The 19,153-nt window shown below is 34.2% G+C and overlaps 1 protein-coding gene and 1 non-coding gene across 2 annotated transcripts in view; one reads left to right on the top strand and one right to left on the bottom strand.

Moving 5' to 3' along the window:
* ARL15 (ADP ribosylation factor like GTPase 15) overlaps positions 1–19,153 on the top strand; it is a 455,769-nt gene that overhangs the window by 211,795 nt on the left and 224,821 nt on the right. The window lies entirely within an intron of this gene.
* On the bottom strand, positions 11,012–11,118 carry LOC117066147. Its single transcript, XR_004430148.1, has one exon. It is a non-coding gene; the product is annotated as a U6 spliceosomal RNA (small nuclear RNA).

Below are 19,153 nucleotides of genomic sequence, written 5' to 3'. Positions count from 1 at the left end.
GGAACCAATGTTTATCTTCCTCATTTAATTTTATTTCTTAGCTTGTATCTCTCCTATAAAAGCATTGTGGGCAAATAGTGTCTCAGCCAACAGATCCTCTGATTCATGGTACTAAAGTAATGAGATATGTGAATAGTTTTTAAAACTTAAATTACAGTGAATTATAATGTAAGTACAGTGAAATCAAAACTCTTGATGTATTCCTTTATACTTGTAACTTTCTGGATATGTTTTCCCCTCTGCTTTAGAAAATTGCGTGCTTCCTCAAGTGATTTTTGGAATAAGATGATTAATACGAACAATCTTGCCCTTCAGCCAAGAACATAACATGTTCTAACTCCAGACCTCCCTCACACTTAGCGTGTGACCCACAGCAGATAGCCTTATTCCTGTGCCTGGCTTCTCACCTATAAAATGAGAATAATGCAATTTATTATGATAAGTTAATAGGATTAATTTGGATAATTTACTTTGAAGTTTAAACATTTAAGTAGAAGAACCATATAAACCAAGTAAATAGAGTTTTCATTCAAATTTTAGAAGCATGGTAAAAAAAAAAAGGCAAGGATCTATTATTCAACAGAAAGAGCTTGTGTCTCACTTTAGTTGCCTCATTCAGCATTAAGTACCTAGCACCTTTTAAAGAATAGAGTTTGCAAAATACCTTATAGATAATATTAAGTAATTAAATAAAAAATAGCAATGAAAATCTATTCAGAAAGTCATGAATGTGAAGATCTTCAGCATTATAATGATGGTGTCTCCTAATGTGCTTTTAAGACCTTCGGTAAATCTTTTAACTTCACAGCATCAGTTTTTCTGCCTGTAGAGTAGATGCAATAGTGTGTTATGATGGGTAGTTTATTATTATAAGGTTGTTTGCTGAGGATGCATTGTTATTCCGCTGTTCATTCTGAAAAATCTGGTAATATGTATGTGTGCACTACTACATGTAGACAGTATGTGTGTGTGTAATATATACATAATACATATACATATTGATAAAACATAGATACAAGTTTAACTTCAGATAACTTTATTCAAGTTATTTGCAATATCTGAAAAAAGATTTTCTTTTTGCTTGCAAAGTTATGAACCTGTTTATCTGTTTTCCTTAGACATCATGTAATTGAAACTAATGTATCTTTAAACCTAACATATGACTTATGGTTACCCTCCATAGGAATGAAAGATGATCACATTGAATAAAGGAAGCTTTTAGCAATTAATTACTTCTGAGTATTCCTTGTGTGTGTTGACTGGCTATCTTTCCTAGGTAAAGAGCAAATATCTTTTTCCCTCTTTTTGTGATTCATCTTTCAGTAAGACTGATAGCTATAAATGTAGTGTTGTCATAGATATGGTCTGAAAATGATTCTAAACTTGTGTATACTGGAGCATATGTGACTTTGAGTTTCCTTTTTATTTGTATCCATTTTAAATTTACTTTTCTCAAAACTTTTGCTTGTAATGGAATTTGCATAATCCAAATATGGGGACTGCTTTAAGTAAAGCATTTTCCCCCGTGATTAAATAAACATATACCAAACAGGTGCATGTCTACACTTTAGACTGCTTTAATGGGATACATGGGCAAATTCCATTATAGGTCTTGAAGTTTATGGAAGCACAGTGACATGGTTATACTTACTTTGGGTCAGGCCTAAAAAGAAAGGGATACGTCCTAGATTTTTCCCGTTTCTTGATGACAAAGAAGTTTCTCTGTGTAGTGTATTAAAATGCCTTGTTGAAGTGCTCTCAGGAATGTTTTAAGAATTAAATCAATACCTTATTGCTAGCATAAAAATGGAGTTGTGGAACTGAATCTTAAACATTTTGTAAACAATAACTTTAAAGTGGTTGGGAGCAGGCATTGGTATTATAGAAGAGGCAGTGAAAGATTGAAAAGTGAGCAAAGTCACGTGTTACTAGAAATATATTTAGATAATGGTCGTCTTTTTATTCTCTCTTTCATAAAGGTGTTGCACATCCTGTGCCCTATTGCTAATAAGCATTTTTATTCATTTGCACCTGCTAATTTGTGTATGTTTTATGGAATTTCCCAATGCTAAGAAGATGATGTTTTACTCTGCAAAATACTTGTGAATTTTAGGCAAAATTCTGATTTCTCAGAATCAAGGAAGATGCATTCAACTTACCAAAAAGCACTAAACTCTGATTCAGTTAGAAAAGATAAACAGTCATAAAGGCTATTGATTCTTCTTCTCACTCCATTAAAATTATTACATTTTATGTTTAATGCAGAAAATGTGCAATAATTTATCCTGTCACTGGAGTGAATCTTTGCAAACACACTATTGCTTGATGAGCATATCAGGATACTGTTGACTTTAGAAGTGGGGAGAAGCCAGTGAAATTCAAAAGAGAAAGTCGAATTATCAGTGGGACTCCAAAGAGAAGAAAAATCATAAGGAAGTTAATATATGTAGTCCCCTCCCTTACTATGAGTGTTACTATGTGTGGAGCACTGAGTTAAGAAATGAAGACAATAGTTAAAATTACTATATAACCCACAGACAGAGGGCAACATGCCCAATTATTTTCTTGTCCTTTCAGAAGCAAGTGGAGTCTTGTACATTACGTATTTTTTCTTTCTGTAATATACCTGGTAATGACCTGTGTTTAACTTACCAGAATTTTAAGATTTTATGACTTGAGAGCTGATAGTGAAAACATGTATTTTTAAACAAGCTTAAAAAAAAAAAAACAAAACACTAAGAAAAAGAACACCCTTTACATACTGTCTGAAAGCCAAGCAATTCTTGCAGCAGATGTTTGTTGTATTCACTTTGGGGAGGTGTAGTTACCACAGTTTTCCAGAATTTACTCATATCAACTATTTTTCTCTATAGAAAGCATTCGAGAAAAATTTATAATTTTGTCAAGAGGCCCACTTGATACATTAGGGAAAATTCTGATCTAATTTAAGCAATAAAGCTATAAAATGAGAGAAATCTTAAGGGTAAATAGGTTGGTTTCTCATTTGTATTGAATTGTAATTGTATCTAATTTGTTTTACAACTCCCATAGGAGAGCATACTTCAGTTCTGAAGTTATTTAATAGATCAGGAGGATTTTATGAGAAGTTAAGTTGATATAGTAGCCAATAAATGTAATCCTATTTTCCTTCTACACAGTTGCTGATTATGATTCTTTTACCTCCTGTTTTTTAAAATCTTATTTTCATTTTATTGGACATTGTTTTGTCTTATAAAAGGACACGTTTTGTTAACATGAAACAGTCTTCATTTTCTAGCAACGTCATCTGATGTGATGTTTGTCTATATCCTTAATCCAAAAGTATTTAACTTTTTCAGAAATAGTATATCAAAAGTACAGTGTTAACTATTTGTTGAATATTTTCTATTAAAGTGAATACTAATTGAGAAATAGGAAGACTGTGAAACAGAGTTTTGAAGCAGAATTATAAGATTGAATGACTCTTGGTGCCAGGGCCCATTAACACAGGAAAATACAGCTTCTAAATTAGGGTGTCAATATTAAAGTTAAAATTTGTGATCAGGCCATTTCTCAATTTTTATGCAATTTTAATTCAGTTTGTTATTGTGATGTGCATCAACCTTGGTGTTATGTTTGAAAAACAAAATATGCAAGAAAAGTATTTGCAAGTATTTTTGTAATGATATAAACATTACTGGTTTTTTAGACCATGTTTTATTTTGGTTATAAATATTCAGATTTTTTTGAACAATGCATTCATTACTCTGTGTCATGAATAGTTTGTTTATTCAATTTTCACTTTTTAGTATTAGACATCTTCTGGAAGAGGGTGCTAATACGTTTCTATGGTATTTAACTATCACGTTTAATTATAACTACTTATTTATAGATGATTAGTTCTACATTGTGTACTTTTTTTTTCCTTTCTACAAGGGATCAGAGTTTTGAAAGACTGAAGTTCTTGGGCAATCTGTGTCCCTAGATAATAAACTATACTTTAAATTATTTTATATTTATATTGCTTGATAACAGATCATTTCTTTTTTGGTAATTCTATGAAGTACTATCTTCTCTGACTTCACGTGACAAATCTTTTATTAAAAAATGCAAAGCAGTATTTAAATCATGTAAAATACTTAGCTTAATTTAATACTACTTTCTGTATATGTAGAGAAACATGTTTGTAAAATAATCATTGGAAAGTGTCATATACTTTAAATCTTAAGAGTTTTCCAAGTGCCTTGACCTGCCTCTTGGCAGCATTTTAGAATACTGATTTGATTTCACATGGAACAGTGTACATACCTATGGTGTGAGCAGTTTGAAAATTCCCCTATGGGACGTATACTTATTCTAAAATGATATGAGAGATACAAACTGTTTTTTGTTCATTCCTTACAGATGTACTGCACGCTGTTAAAATTAAATCTTGAGGAAACAATGAGAGGATTTGGAAGTCAATTTTCCACTGAATGACTCAGCTATCTCTTGAAAATATTTATTTCAAGAGAAGTAAATATTTCTGAATTAGCAATCATTTCATTAGGTACAAAAATGTCATTATTTTAAGTGAATTTTGAAGAGTAACTTTTAAGCTGAAAGTACTAAAACAGCCAGAATATTTTATTTATTATACATTCATTCATTTTTTTCTATATGCATTGAGAAAATTCATTTTGGTATACCTGGTTTTCTTGATTCTATGTCTAGCCACCTTGATCTCACTATTTTTTCCTTTGTATACCTGTGTTTCTTGTATCCACCAAGCAATGTGATTAAAATGTGCCTTGTCCAACAAAAGCAAAATTTCCATGAATAAATACATTATGTAAGAAGGGTCCATTTTATCAAACAAATTATTTAGGTGGGGGAAGAAAGTAATACATCTCAAAATATGGCAATGTATAATAATAAAAGGAATTTTTTGTCTTCCCTTTTAAAACCCTCATTCCTTTCCACTGTCTTCCTTTCTTCAGTCACATACATATTTTCATTTTATGTAAAGTGAACATTTTGAAGCCTCTTTCAATTCTTACTATTTTTTATTCTCCACATCTAGACTTTTCACTGTCTCATTCTCCCACTTCTTCCTCTACAGTGCTTCTCAGAGTTTCCTAATAGTTTACACCCCCAGAGCTCCTCATTTCTCACTATTTTTCAACACAGAGCAGAAAAAGCAAACTTTCTATCAATTTTTCATGATACCCATATTTTAAAACCTTCTAATATTAAAAATCTTTTAATTCCTTCTGGAATCGAATGAAATTCCACAGATCTTATATGTTAATGTGCATTGGATTCCTTTTTCTTCACTCACTTATGCTTATCTACCACTCACTATTCCTAATTCACTAGGAAAACCCCTGATATGGTTTGGCTGTGCCCCTGTCTAAATCTTGACTTGAATTGTATCTCCTAGAATTCTCACATGTTGTGGGAGGGACCCAGGAGGAGGTAATTGAATCGTGGGGGCCAGTCTTTCCTGTGCTGTTCTCGTGATAGTAAGTCTCACGAAATCTGATGGATTTATTAGGGGGTTCCGCTTTTGCTCCTTCTTCATTTTTGTCTTGCCACCACCATGGAAGAAGTGCCTTTCACCTCCCACCGTGATTCTGAGGCCTCCCCAGCCATGTGGAACTGTAAGTCCAATTAAACCTCTCTTTCTTCCCTGTCTTGTGTATGTCTTTATCAGCAGTGTAAAAATTGAGTAATACAACCCCCTCAAGATTATATATCACATCAGGAAGCCTTCTTGAATGCCCATGACTGAGTTGGGCTCTCTCATCTGATTTCCCTTGGCAACCTGGGCTAATCCAAATCATAATATTGGAATTTTGCCTATAACTTTTCTGTCTACTCCTTAAGGTTGTAAGTTTGTTGAAGGACGGGAATTATGGCTTGTTTATGTCTCTATGCTCAATAAACAGTCAACCCTCCATATCTGTGAGTTTTGCATTCATGTATTCAACCAACCACCAATTGAAAATATTCAGGGAAAAGCACCGTTCTCTGAATTCAACATGTACAGTCTATTTGTCAATATTCCCTAAATAATACAGTATAACAACTATGTAAGTAGCACTTACATTGTTAGGTATTATAAGTAATCTAAAGATGATTTAAAGTGTATGGGAGGATGTGCATAGGTTATATGATAATATTGTTTCATTTGCTATCAGGGATTTGTGCATCTCAGATTTTGGTATCCATGGGAGGTTCTGGAACCCATCCTCGAAAGATACCAAGGGATAACTGTATTTTGTTTGAAAGAGTGACTACCTCTGAATCTTACCACACATCCTTTCTTACTGGCTTCATACCATCAACTTTATCCAGATTTCCTTACTCTCTCTTTACTCAAGCCAATGAATCTATTTTTATCCTTGGATATAAAAATTTTTATTTTCCTGAAACACCAAACCTGACCTTTTAATATTGCTTACAAACCACATCTTCCTCGAATCCTCACCACTCTAACCATGTTAATACATAGTTTTAAAAAGATTCAACTTGTTAATTATCATATTTACAAATGTTTGATTTTATGTTTCTACATTTGCGTTTGTCTATTTGTGGACTTTGTTTAACACCATATCAGGGTACTATTCCCTTTCCAAAATCCCTCATAGAAATTGGCAAGACATCTTTACCAAATAATATTCTTTTAATATATTTTTAAATAATTGCTATATTTATGTTATAGAGCTTATTTTGTTTGCTAGCATCAAAATCTATTTTTTCCTGTTTAGATTTATCACATAGAGACTGGTAACATAATGAAGCTCTAAAGGGAACATAATGACATGGTTTTAAAGTGATGAATTCAATTTATTAAAAACAAATGAGGCTGAGGCAGGCAAATCACTGAAGGTCAGGAGTTCGAGACCAGCCTGACTAACATAGTGAAACCCCGTCTCTACTAAAAATAGAAAAATTAGCTGGGCATGGTGGCGCGCCCCTGTAGTCCCAGCTACTTGGGAGTCTAAGGCAGGAGAATTCTTGAAATTGGGAGGTGGAGACTGCAGTGAGCTGAGATCAGGTAACTGCATTCTAGCCTGGGTGACAGTGTATGGCTCTGTCTCAAAAAACAAACAAACAAATAAAAAAAAGTAGCCTTTTATTATTACATTAGTGAAACTTAGAAGGATTTTTAAAAATTCTTATATTTAATACGTTTTCTTTGTATACATATTTAGATATTTTATAATAATGAATCATAACTAGTAAAGTTAGAGACTGATTTTATCCAAACAATATTATTTGGCTACTTTCTGATCCTTTTGAAGTAGTATGTATTTGTTTTGTAGTGGTGATCTTCACACTTTATATCTGTATGTTAATATTATATTTTATAAAAATTAGCATTTCATTAATCTTCATTCCACAAAGACAATGACTGATTTGAGGCAAAAGTTTAAGGTACCCTTTCCTTGTCCTGTAGTTCCTTTCATTTATTTTTTTATTTGCAAAAGAGGACTCAGTCACTACACATTCCACAGCTTACAAAGTTAATAAAACATTTGTTGAGGTAAATTAATTTGAAAATAGACACATAGTTAATGTCAGTAAGGTGCTTTGAAGATAAAAAGCACAATAAGCGTTAGTTATTATCATTATGATAATTATTATCATTATTATTATTACATAGTGTCTGCTTTAAAATACCCTTGGTTGCTCTGGGATGGCTGAGACTAATGAGAAGGGTTACTCTGTTGGAGTTTATCCAGAACTAAGGATTTGAGACATAATGCACAAATGATTTACTTTTTTTCTGAATAGATCAAGAGATATATTTGTTTATTCCTTCCCCTGAAAAAACAGAAACTAAACTTCCTGTTGATTTTGTAATGCAGAAGCATTGGCACTCATTTTGAATAGTTTTAATGTTTTCTTACATGATCTCTAAAAACATGTCTGAGGAGTAAATACAGGTCTTCTTAAAAGGTTCTGAAAACATAGCCATTGATTTCTACTTCACTATCTCTGAGTCGTGTGGAGCTTAAAATTATAATTTTTATGTATTAAAAAAGAGAATAGAGCATAATATGGGAAGAAAATATGAAATCTTAGTTCTTATAAAAATGAGAAATTATGTCTTTGGGAAGTTATACAAATAACTATAACTAATTATATAAATTAATCCCAATTAGAATATCTTAAGGAGGAGTCTTTAGATTATTGTTTAGAGAGAAGACTTCAGCATTAAGCAAACTTCTTTGCAAGGCACTGCAGATATTGGCATCACAAGTCACAGAGATGAAGGAAATACTGAAACATTTTAACAGGCGAATGTATGAAAGTCAAATGTACCCCCAGCCTCATAATCAGTAAGGCATTAGTGACATGTCTGAAGAAGACATTCCCTAATATTATTGCAAATTAAGTAGTAAAAGACCTCAAGAGAATGAAAAGAGAAAAGGTGCCTGAAGCCAATGAATTACAATTGACAACCTAAAGGCAGTTGAAGAACCAATTGCTAGAGTGATTGCAAAGCTATTCATAATGTGCAGCAGACAGGGCACACCAGAAAGCTGGAACAATGCCTTCAGTTCAGCAATATTGCTTCAAAAGAATGGAAAGAGGGGAACGGGAAGAGCCACTGACCCTGAGACCAATTTCCAGGCAGCTGCACAAACTATATACTGTAATTAAAGGTTTTGACCAGTAATCACAGCAAAGCCAGACTACAGAAGTCTGGGGGAACCAGCAACGTTCATAATGTGGCAGACATCCCTAACTTAAAGCATGGAAAAAACAGGTAAGAAAGCTGGTCCATTTCTGGCAATGACTTTGAAAAGTTCTGCTGTGTTAGCACAAATACAAAAATCACATATTTTTGGCCTTGTTCCTCTGAGAACAAAAACATGTAATAAGAGATACCTGCTTTTATCTTTTGCGATGAATAGAAAACTCTCCTACTTAGAAACAGGCTTTTTCTGCTTGCCAGTTTATTTATTTTTTTCCTTACCTATGAATTGCATGTGCCTTTGATGAAAACAAAGAACTGGACATGTGCAATGGTACATATAATAGACTGAATGCAACTTAGAAGTGGCCACTCTTTCAGTGTACATAGGCTCGGAAATGAACTAATCCACACCTGAGTAATTTGTTTATAGCACCTCCTTTCACTTTTGTTTATTGGTATCTACCATCTCTCATTCTTTTTCTTTAATAATATCTCTTTATATAGAATGTTGTATTCAGCCATGATTGTATTAATTCAAAAGTCACATAACCATTTCAAGGATTTATATCATGAAAAAAGGTTATCTAGTAGTTTTGAGTGAAGATATGATACACACTTTCAATACCAATAAGAAGGTCTACTACAAAGGTCTAATGAAGAAAAATATCTCATTTTGAAGGTACCACATAACTTTCAACTGACTGGCCCTGTTATGGTCTTTGCTGTGTTTAATATCACAGTATCTAACAGTGAAGTGGTAATTACCTTCTTTAGTAGAAATTCCAAGATCTAAATTGGTACACATATAAATCTTTGACAACAAAAAAAAATTGCAAGTTTTTTTTACTAGGTTACAAAGGAGAAGAGTCAAGTAGGGTTTAATTTTGTTTTATTTAGGCTTATATCTTAATATGTTCAAGTATCTGGATTCAGTTGCCCTAAACACAGTATAAATAGAGTTAGAGTTCATGCTACACCTGACATAAGATTATGGGGTTTTATAAGAATGATCTATAATGTTTAGATGGTAACTAGCTCCATAAAATAACTGGGATTGTTTTCATAAATGAGAATTTAAATCAATGGAGCCTTATGGGAAGAAGGTTCTACATATGAACTGTGAAACAATTTAGAAGTCACATAGAACAATATAATTTTAGCACGTAGAATTTGTAATATTTATTTTTGATACTGGTTAGGACTAATTATTTGTCAAGCCAAAGCAATTCTTTTTTGAAAGGGGCCAGAGTGGAAAATCTGGGTAACTTGTGTATAGTTTAGACAAGGAGAACAAAGAAATAATGCAATGAAAATAAGAGCTTGTCAGGGGAATCCTTAGAGAACAGCTGGTTGAAGAATTACAGTTGTTAACTGTGCTATAAAAGAAAAATACTCTCTCATCAGGCGTTAGCATATTTCATTGAAGACAATACTGAATAATCCTTAGAGGGATCCTGAAAAATAGGCCAAAAAGAATCTTGAGATGGAGGTGTAATGTATATGCACTAAATAGTATTTTTATTACTGTTGTTATTATTATTATGGGAAAGCAAATCATTGTGTCCAGATAAATGCCCCGATTTTCCAAAGCATGGCACAAATTGTTTAGAAAGAACACTTTCTTTCCTGTTATATATAAATATTTACATTTTACTCAGTTTTCATATAGTTTCATTTAAAGTGGTATTTATTGGGCCAGACATGCTGGCTCACACCTGTAATCCCAGCAGTTTAGGAGGCCGAGGCGGGTGGAGCACATGAAGCCAGGAGCTCTAGACAAGCCTGGCCAACATGGTGAAAACCATTCTCTACTAAAATACAAAAATTAGCCAGACGTGGTGGTGCACACCTGTAATCCCAGCTACTCGAAAGGCTGAGGCACGAGAATTACTTGAACCCAGGAAGCAGAGGTTTCAGTGAGTCAAGATCACATCGCTGCACTCCAGTCTAAGTGACAGAGTGACACTCTGTCTCAAAAAATAAAATAGTGTTTGTCAAATTTATTGGAGTTGTGTAAATATTTGAATTATTTAAATGTTTATTTAATATGTAAATTATTTAAATAGACACCATAAATACGGAAATATATGTTTCTGCATATTTTGGATACTAATTTTGTATATTAACTTTGATGTTTTTCTTTAAATATAAGTTGGGACATCTTTCTGTTTTCTTAACGCTGGCTTTTAAATGACTTTTATGTTAATAAGCAAATTAAGTCCATTTTTTAAGTGAAAAAAAAACAACAACAGATTTTAAGGCAAAGCATGAAGTCACCAGGTTTCTTGAGTAATGAATGGCCTGTTACTGTTAATGGAAATGTTTTTGAGCACTATCGCTATCTTTTTTTCTTTTTTCACGAATTTGCGTGTCATCCTTGCGCAGGGGCCATGCTAATCTTCTCTGTATCGTTCCAAGTTTAGTATATGTGCTGCCGAAGCGAGCACATCTATTTTTCTTTACCAGAGAAGCTCCTTGTTTTCTTTCAATATTAATAAATCTTTTAAACTGTATTAGCACAGTTTTCTGCTCTAGGGAAATACAGTCTTCTTTAATTATTCTGAATGTTGTAGTAGCCCTTCGATTAGAACATTAGTTCTAGCAGTGTAGATGCAGAAAATATATTTTGTTGAAGCAATGACTGACTTTTAGGTTCTAGACATTGCTTTTTTATAAAACACTCAATATGAATCTGTGATTTTGTAATTTCATCTGTTAAAAATGGAATACAAAAATTATAATTCTTTCATTACTTGTTTTTATTTGTACTCTAGTTAGTCAAAATTTTGTCATATGTTTCTTTAGCCATGGTAATGCTGAACTGAAAAATATGTACTATTTAAAGTTATATCATATTTAAGATATTAAAGGAAGAGATGTGGCTGTAATTTGTGGATTTACTTTCACCACAATTATTTTTATAATAACAACTCTTCTCTCACTCATTTTGTTTACAAATATGCATACATTTGTAAAGAATTGTAGATGAGCTTACTTGATCCATCCTCTGTCAGTTAAGATTGTATGACGGGCGGATCACGAGGTCAGGAGATCGAGACCATCCTGGCTAACACTGTGAAACCCCGTCTCTACTAAAAAAATACAAAACACTAGCCGGGCGAGGTGGCGGGCGCCTGTAGTCCCACCTACTCCGGAGGCTGAGGCAGGAGAATGGCGTGAACCCGGGAGGCGGAGCTTGCAGTGAGCTGAGATCCGGCCACTGCACTCCAGCCCCGGCGACACAGTAAGACTCTGTCTCAAAAAAAAAAAAAAAAAAAAAGATTGTATGACTAAGGGTCTATAGAAAATATATTTATATATTTCTGGGCTGGGCGCAGTGGCTCACGCCAGCCGATAATCCCAGCACTTTGGGAGACCAAGGCGGGCAGATTACCTGAGGTCGGGAGTTTGAGACCAGCCTGACCAACATGGAGAAACCCCGTCTCTACTAAAAATACAAAATTAGCCGGGCGTGGTGCCGCATGCCTGTAATCCCAGCTACTCTGAAGGCTGAGGCAGGAGAATCGCTTGACAACCTGGGAGGCCGAGGTTGCGGTGAGCCAAGATCGTGCCATTTGCACTCCATCCAGCCTGCGCAACCAGAGCGAAACTCCGTCTCATAAAAAGAAGAAAATGTATTTCTATCATTTTCATTTGAATCCCCATGTGATATTACATAATTTTTAAATCTTTAATCTTATTTAAATAATCAGCCTGAATGATTAATAAAGCCATGTGGTGCCATTTTACAAAAAGGTATACAGTGAAAAGTCATTCACTTTTCTCCTCAAGTGCCCTGTTCAGCTCTAATTTACAACTCTCAGTCTGAAACCAGGCTGCTTTATTACTCAACTTTGAATGTCAAAAGGTTAGAAATGCCAACTTAATGAATTTTCTTTAGCAGCAAAATGAAACGTGGACTCTTTATTAATATAGTCCATATTTGAATTCATTAAATTCCTTCAAAATCAGTGATTTTCTTAAAGATGGTACTTCTAAAACACTTTCAAGAAAATTAATTTTAATAGTTTAAGCTCTAACTTGTTACCAAGGTATGAATTTTTAGCAGTTTACTGAGTCAAATGAGGGAGAGGACTTAGAGGAACTACGTACAGTAATTTCACAATTTATTTGTGATTGCATGAAGTAAACATCTAAGCAGTCATACTGTGTTTATTAATTATTATTAATTATGAAAAATTTCAAGCATGTAGATAAGTATAGAAAATATCAGACAAACCCATCCAATTCATTACCCATTAACATGTTAACATTTTATCATATTTGTTTCAGATCTTTTCTTTAAAGAAACAAATCATGAAAGTTGCATTTAAAGCTCCTTCCTTTCCCTTCCTCATCATTTTTGCATCCTTTCTCCTTCAGAAGAAAGGATATGCATGTGTCTCTAAATAATATACAATAATGGTTTCTGTGATAAAAATTTATGTAAGTGATGCCTTACAGCATTTTAAAAAAATGTTCTGCTGTTTTATTTATATTTAAGTTCTTTCTGGATTTTTGTGATTATAAACAAAGCTGTTGATAAATATCTTTGTACATGTTTCCTTGTATATGCAAGCATTTCTCAAGTGAATACATGTAAAATTGGAGTTACGGGGTCACATGATATACCCAAGTTTAACTTGATTAATATTTAACTTGGCACTTTGGTTTGGAGATGACAAACAGTAAGACTCGGAAGTCAGAACTTCTGGATTTAAGTCCTTCTTACTGTTGACCATCTAAATTATATTGGGCAAAAACTTAAAAGTCTGTTTTCTCATCTGGAAAATGGGGCTAATCCTAGAACCTACCTCGTAGTGAATGGTGAGGATTAAAGGAGAGTATAGCACATAGAGAGTCTTACTCAGTGTTAACGGTTGCTGCCTACTTTCTTCCCCCTCCTCCTGACAGGGTTGTTATGAGGGTTGAAGGAGTTAATGTTCCATAAGGCAATTATATCAGTGTCTGGTATAGAGTAAATGTCATGGGAGTGCTTTTTAAATACACAAAAGTCAAACAAAAAAAATTTAATTTCATCACAAAGGAATATATTTATATCCCTTTGAGGGTACTTGAAGAATAAATTCCAAATGTAAAAAAGAAAACACTGCAAAGCTATAAAGCCCTTACACAACCCTTACAACTTTTGTTAGGTTAAATTATAAACAGTTAACTTATTTTACTTCCATTCATATGTGCAGTATTCCAGGCAGAAGTTTTTTTTTTAATCCTTAGCCGATAAAATATGCTTTTCTCTCTAGTTATGAGGAAACCAGGAAAACCAAATCTTTTGATTTTCACTTGTAACATTTGATACCAAGTCTTGTTCTTTAAGGTGTTCCAGATATGTACAAATATTATTGTTAAATAGTCTTGTTCTTTAAGGTGTTCCAGATAAGTACAAATGCAAATATAGAATGTTATACTTTGAATAGCGTAGAAGAAATGAGGGAGATGATTAAACAAGGTATAAGCCTACCTGCATATCTTTGCAGCCTCACCAAAACCCAGAAATCTGCCTTTTTATAGCATGTCACTTGTGTGTGCTCCTGACGTGATTGACAGATTGTTGTTTCCCTTCTTTGAAGGCTCAAGAGGTTGCTCGGATTATTTTAAAGTGTATGTCACACCAACTCTTACTCTCAGATTTAAATAGGATCTTCTCAAGCATTATAGATGGATTACTTTGTATTACTTTTATTGCTTTTCAAGTGTTTTTGGAAACATTTAAAAGTCCTCCTTAAAACTGGATTTCCTAGAATAGGTTTTCTTTGGGGGAAATGTTAAGGATTAGTTGCAGACTCTCCAAAGTCTGAAGTTTAACAACCAACAGGACCTGATTAAAACAAATTACCTAGTTAAAAAATGAAAACAGGGCAGAAGAGGAGGAAACCCCATCGTATCTCTGTATTCCTTATAATAAATCAGACCTGTGTGTGTTTTTAACAAAAACGAGGGTATGCTTTTTTCCCCCTTCATTCTCAGTTTCTTTTGATCATTGATCTGGGTGACCCCACGCTCAGGGTTTTTTTCTTCATTTGACATGGACAGATTTTTGAAGTATAGCTCTCCTTTGGGAACCCCGGGCAGTTCCACTTGACTAACCTGTGATCTAATGAGCAGTGATGCAGGGTTACAGTGGCCATTTTGTGTGCTTTGACGGAGGATGGCTAGACAGAGAGTGGGAGAAAGGCGATGTCTGCGGAGAAAAGAGAAGCAGGGGGATCGAACAGTGTGAAAAAGACTTGTTAGCCCACATTAGTTTGCCTGATTTACTTCACAACAGGTCAGAAAAGGCCAACAGCAGGGTTGTCGTTAAATTGCAGCGTTGAAAATCCTGGTATTAGAAAGCTTTCAGATCTCTGAAAGCTATTAATTCCAAAGTTGGTTTTCACTTACCTTTGAATCGCAGCAAATAGAGGAGCATCCAACTTTCCTCAGTCTTACATATATTTATGAAATAATTATATGACCCTAGATTATTTTTTAATGCTACAAGTTTTAAACATCCTTTCATGATTGGCCTATTTTACAAGGAACTTGGATGTGAAAGAAAAGCCAAACCCAGCAAGGTCGTTGTACTTTTTTATGCCCTATGTTCCACCCTTGATGAGGTGCCCATGCTTTCCATTTGGAAATGCCGTAAGAGTGTGTTTGTGAATGTATGTCCTCATAATGGGAGGTAGCTCTGAAATTTGTCCCTGCACATCAGCACCGATGTCTGTGTGTGCATGCATACACCTCGTATGCTCTCCCTGTAGAGTACAATCAGAATGTTAATTGGTCAAACCAAATTAGATTTTAGAGTTCTGCCTTCTTCTGCCTTAAGCTTAAATGAGTATATTTTACATTTTCTTCTTCTTTTACTCCTTTTAGATGAAAAAGATGGCTTACCAAAAAATAACCAGGTTCTGGTAGCATGTTACCGAGCTTAAATGTTATTATAGGAACCTAAAAGTGATCTACTTGAATGTAAAATTTTCTCTTCTTCACATTCAAAAGAATTTTGTAGCTTATATACTACAGTTTTACAGTTACTGATCACAATTATGCTTTTATTTGACTATCATTTTTGTAAGACTAGCCAATTAAAAGTCATCTCCCTATAGATTTAGATAACATTTGGTAGTACCAGCTTCTTGATTTTAGTTAAGATAGAGAATCTAAAACCTTGTGTTTGAGATAAAAATGGAAGCCTAAACAAATGGCAATGTTATTGGCTGGTTTGGCAGACATAAGTTTGTCGTTTGTTTGTTTGTTTTTTGAGACGGAGTTTCACTCTGTCATGAGACTGGAGTGCAGGGACATGATCTCGGCTCACTGCAGCCTCCACCTCCCAGTTTCAAGCGATTCTCCTGCCTCAGCCTCCCGAGTGGCTGGGACTACAGACGCATGCCATCACACCCAGTTAATTTTTTTCTATTTTTAGTAGAGATCGGATTTCACCATGTTGGCTAGGATGGTCTCGATCTCTTGACCTTGTGAGCCACTGCGCCTGGCTTGTGTTAGACATAAGTTACTCCATGGGTAGTTGTTGCCTTAGAGCTATAAAATGTATGTAACTTGTTTTCTTTGTGCAACAAGCGTGGACAAAGATGGACTGGCTGCTCCTATAGTCTTGATTCAGGTACTCTGGCTGTGTTAAGAATAATTTTGTTCAACAGGATTAAGAATTTTGTTCAACATTAAATAGACCAAATTTAAGCCTTACATAGTAACCAATATATGAAGACTTAGCTATAGAAAACTGTCCTGTTTGTAGATAGGCCTGCCTATCTACGAATTCGCAAAAGCAACTTTTTCAAAGATGAAAAATACCTTGGTTCAGAATTTTAAGCATACTTCCATGTTTTTAAAATGTCATTATTAGGCTGGGCATGGTGGCTTACACCTGTAATCCCAGCACATGGGAGGCCAAGGCGAATGAATCACTTGAGGTCAGGGGTTTGAGACCAGCCTGGCCAATATGGTGAAACCCCATCTCTACTAAAAATACAAAAATTAGCCGGGTGAGGTGGGGAGTGCCTGTAATTCCAGCTACTCAGGAGGCTGAGGCAGGAAAATCACTTGAACCCAGGAGTTGGCGGTTGCAGTGAGCCAAGATGGCACCAGTACACTCCGGCCTGGGTGACGGGACGAGACTCTGTCTCTAAAAAATAAATAAAGGATAAAATTAAATGAAATGTCATTATTCATTTAACAAAACAACTTGTGTTCATTCTCTTCAAACAATATTTTTTGCACACTTATTGTGTGCCACCATTATGTAAGGAGGTATATAAATGAATAACAGAATGACAGGTACAAAGATTAATAACCTACATATAACAGATAATCACAATATATTGTAAAAGCCACTGGAAATATGTAAAGAGTACCAAGGGAGCTCAGAGGAGGAACTGAAATTAATATGAACTAACGTGAACAGTGGTAAGTATGTTTCACATACATTGTATCAGGCACTTCTCTGGATTGTCCTGGGAAATGTAGTATTATCTCCTTATCTATTTTATAAATGAAAGACTTAAGGTCCACAAGAATGAAGTAATAAATTATGCAAGATCCAACTTCTAATGCTGACCTAAATCCAACTCTTTGGACTTTGTATCATATGCTCTTTCATTCTACCATAACAATCTCCTGTCACTAAATTAAAAAAAAAAAAAAATGAAAACATTTTATTTGATTTTTAAAATGTAATCTAATTTTCTTTTTTTTTTCTTCTTCTTCTTTTTTTTTTTTTTACTTTGAAGTCTTGTTCAAGTTTTTTTCTCTTGGATGTTTTTTACTACTTGGACAGACCCCAGTTGCTAATTTGCAGATGGACCCTTTTTACAAATGAGCTCAACTGAAATGAGAGTAATATATTGAAGAAACTAAGCCAAGTGTGTTTTTATATATTTGTGAAACAGAGTGACTATTGTATTCTAGTACTTAGGGGAGAAAGCCTGCTGATTTGGGCTTAACTTACTGTTCTGTCTATCTTTGTTTTCAGAAATAACACAGGACTTCGTTACAGAACTAATGACACCTAAAGCCATTTCTGTAAACATCCAGCTTCCTCCCTAAGCTTTCCTGGCTGTAACCAGCCTTTACCAGCTCTCAACATCCATTCATTCATGTGCTTTTTCATTCATCAGTTTAACAAACAAGAGATGAGAAGGGAAAAGGACAGTAGAAAAGGGTCTTTGGGGGAAAAAGGGAACAGTTTAAGAAAAGGCATGGGGCTGCAAAACATGTCATATTCTGGTCATTGTTAGCCATTCTAAAAAGAACTATAAATTTTCTAAATATGCATCTTCCTATGCATAAATGGGAAACAACTATTACAGAGTTTAAAAGGCAGCCTTGTTATTAGATAGTAGTTCCGTTTTTTTAATACCTCTTATTAAATTCATGCCCTCTATGACCCAGGTAACATATGATGGAGGAAAGATGAACTGAGATTTTAGATCAACTCATATGACCTCAAAGTGACACTGAATTCCTAAATCCTTTTCTCTGTGCTGTGCAATGCTGCAGGCCCACTGAAGGACAGAGGCATTAGAAAATATATCTTAGTTCTCAGAAGAATTTCAAGTCTTGATTTCACAATGTCTTCTTCTTTCATTCTTATAGTTGTGCCACATCTCTATGTCAGAAGTAGTTGATATTCAAAGAAGGCTACTGATCTAACTTTTATCAAGTCAGCAAATATCCATTGGGCAAATATCTTTGTTTTGATTATTGTTGTATTTATAGGTGCCTAGAACAGCTCCTTAAACATAGTAGATGCTCGTAAATACTTGTCAGATGAACAAATTTATTCAGTGCTTATGATGGGACAAACAGTGCATTGTGTCTTGGGTGTAGAGTAGTGAGCAGTACAGACCCAGGCCTGGTCATTGTGTAGTGTTCCAAGTGGGCAGTTTTCAGAACTGTTTGCTTTATAGCAAAGTGATAGTAATTCTCTTTTAAAGGTAGATAAAATGAACCATGTAGATAATGGTAATGAATTATTATTAAGGTATTATAGTATTTCTTTAAATGCTTTATTTTATTAGGGCATTTAAGAGAAAATGGTAGTAATTACTTAAAATACATATATGAATTATATACCCCCGTGTCTTTTTTGTTACTGTTATTTTACCTTCGTGTGGTATCTATATCATTACTGTTTATTTTTGTGCTATATTGGATCTTTGTTGGGAATTTCCATGTTTTATTCCTAATTAAAAATCTTTAATATTGTTGTTTTAAAACAGAATTTATGTACTTCTGACAGGATTTAATCAGCAAAATTATTCTTTTTTTCCTCTATATTTTAAGAAATTGAAGTCCTGTTGGGTATTGGGAAAATATGGCAATTTTTAAGACAATCCAAATAAAAGACTTGTAAGACTCAACATCGTCTGATCTAGGAAGTCACAAATTTGGTGAATATCAAAATGAACTGGTATGACATTTGCTAAGCAGGTGGTAAATGTCAAAAATGTATCT

The sequence above is a fragment of the Trachypithecus francoisi genome, unplaced genomic scaffold (assembly GCF_009764315.1).
Source record: "Trachypithecus francoisi isolate TF-2019V2 unplaced genomic scaffold, Tfra_2.0 Lachesis_group2, whole genome shotgun sequence".
Classification (NCBI taxonomy): Eukaryota; Metazoa; Chordata; class Mammalia; order Primates; family Cercopithecidae; genus Trachypithecus; species Trachypithecus francoisi.
The sequence above is the reverse complement of the archived record's forward strand: the minus strand, read 5'-3'. Positions and strand labels throughout refer to the sequence as shown.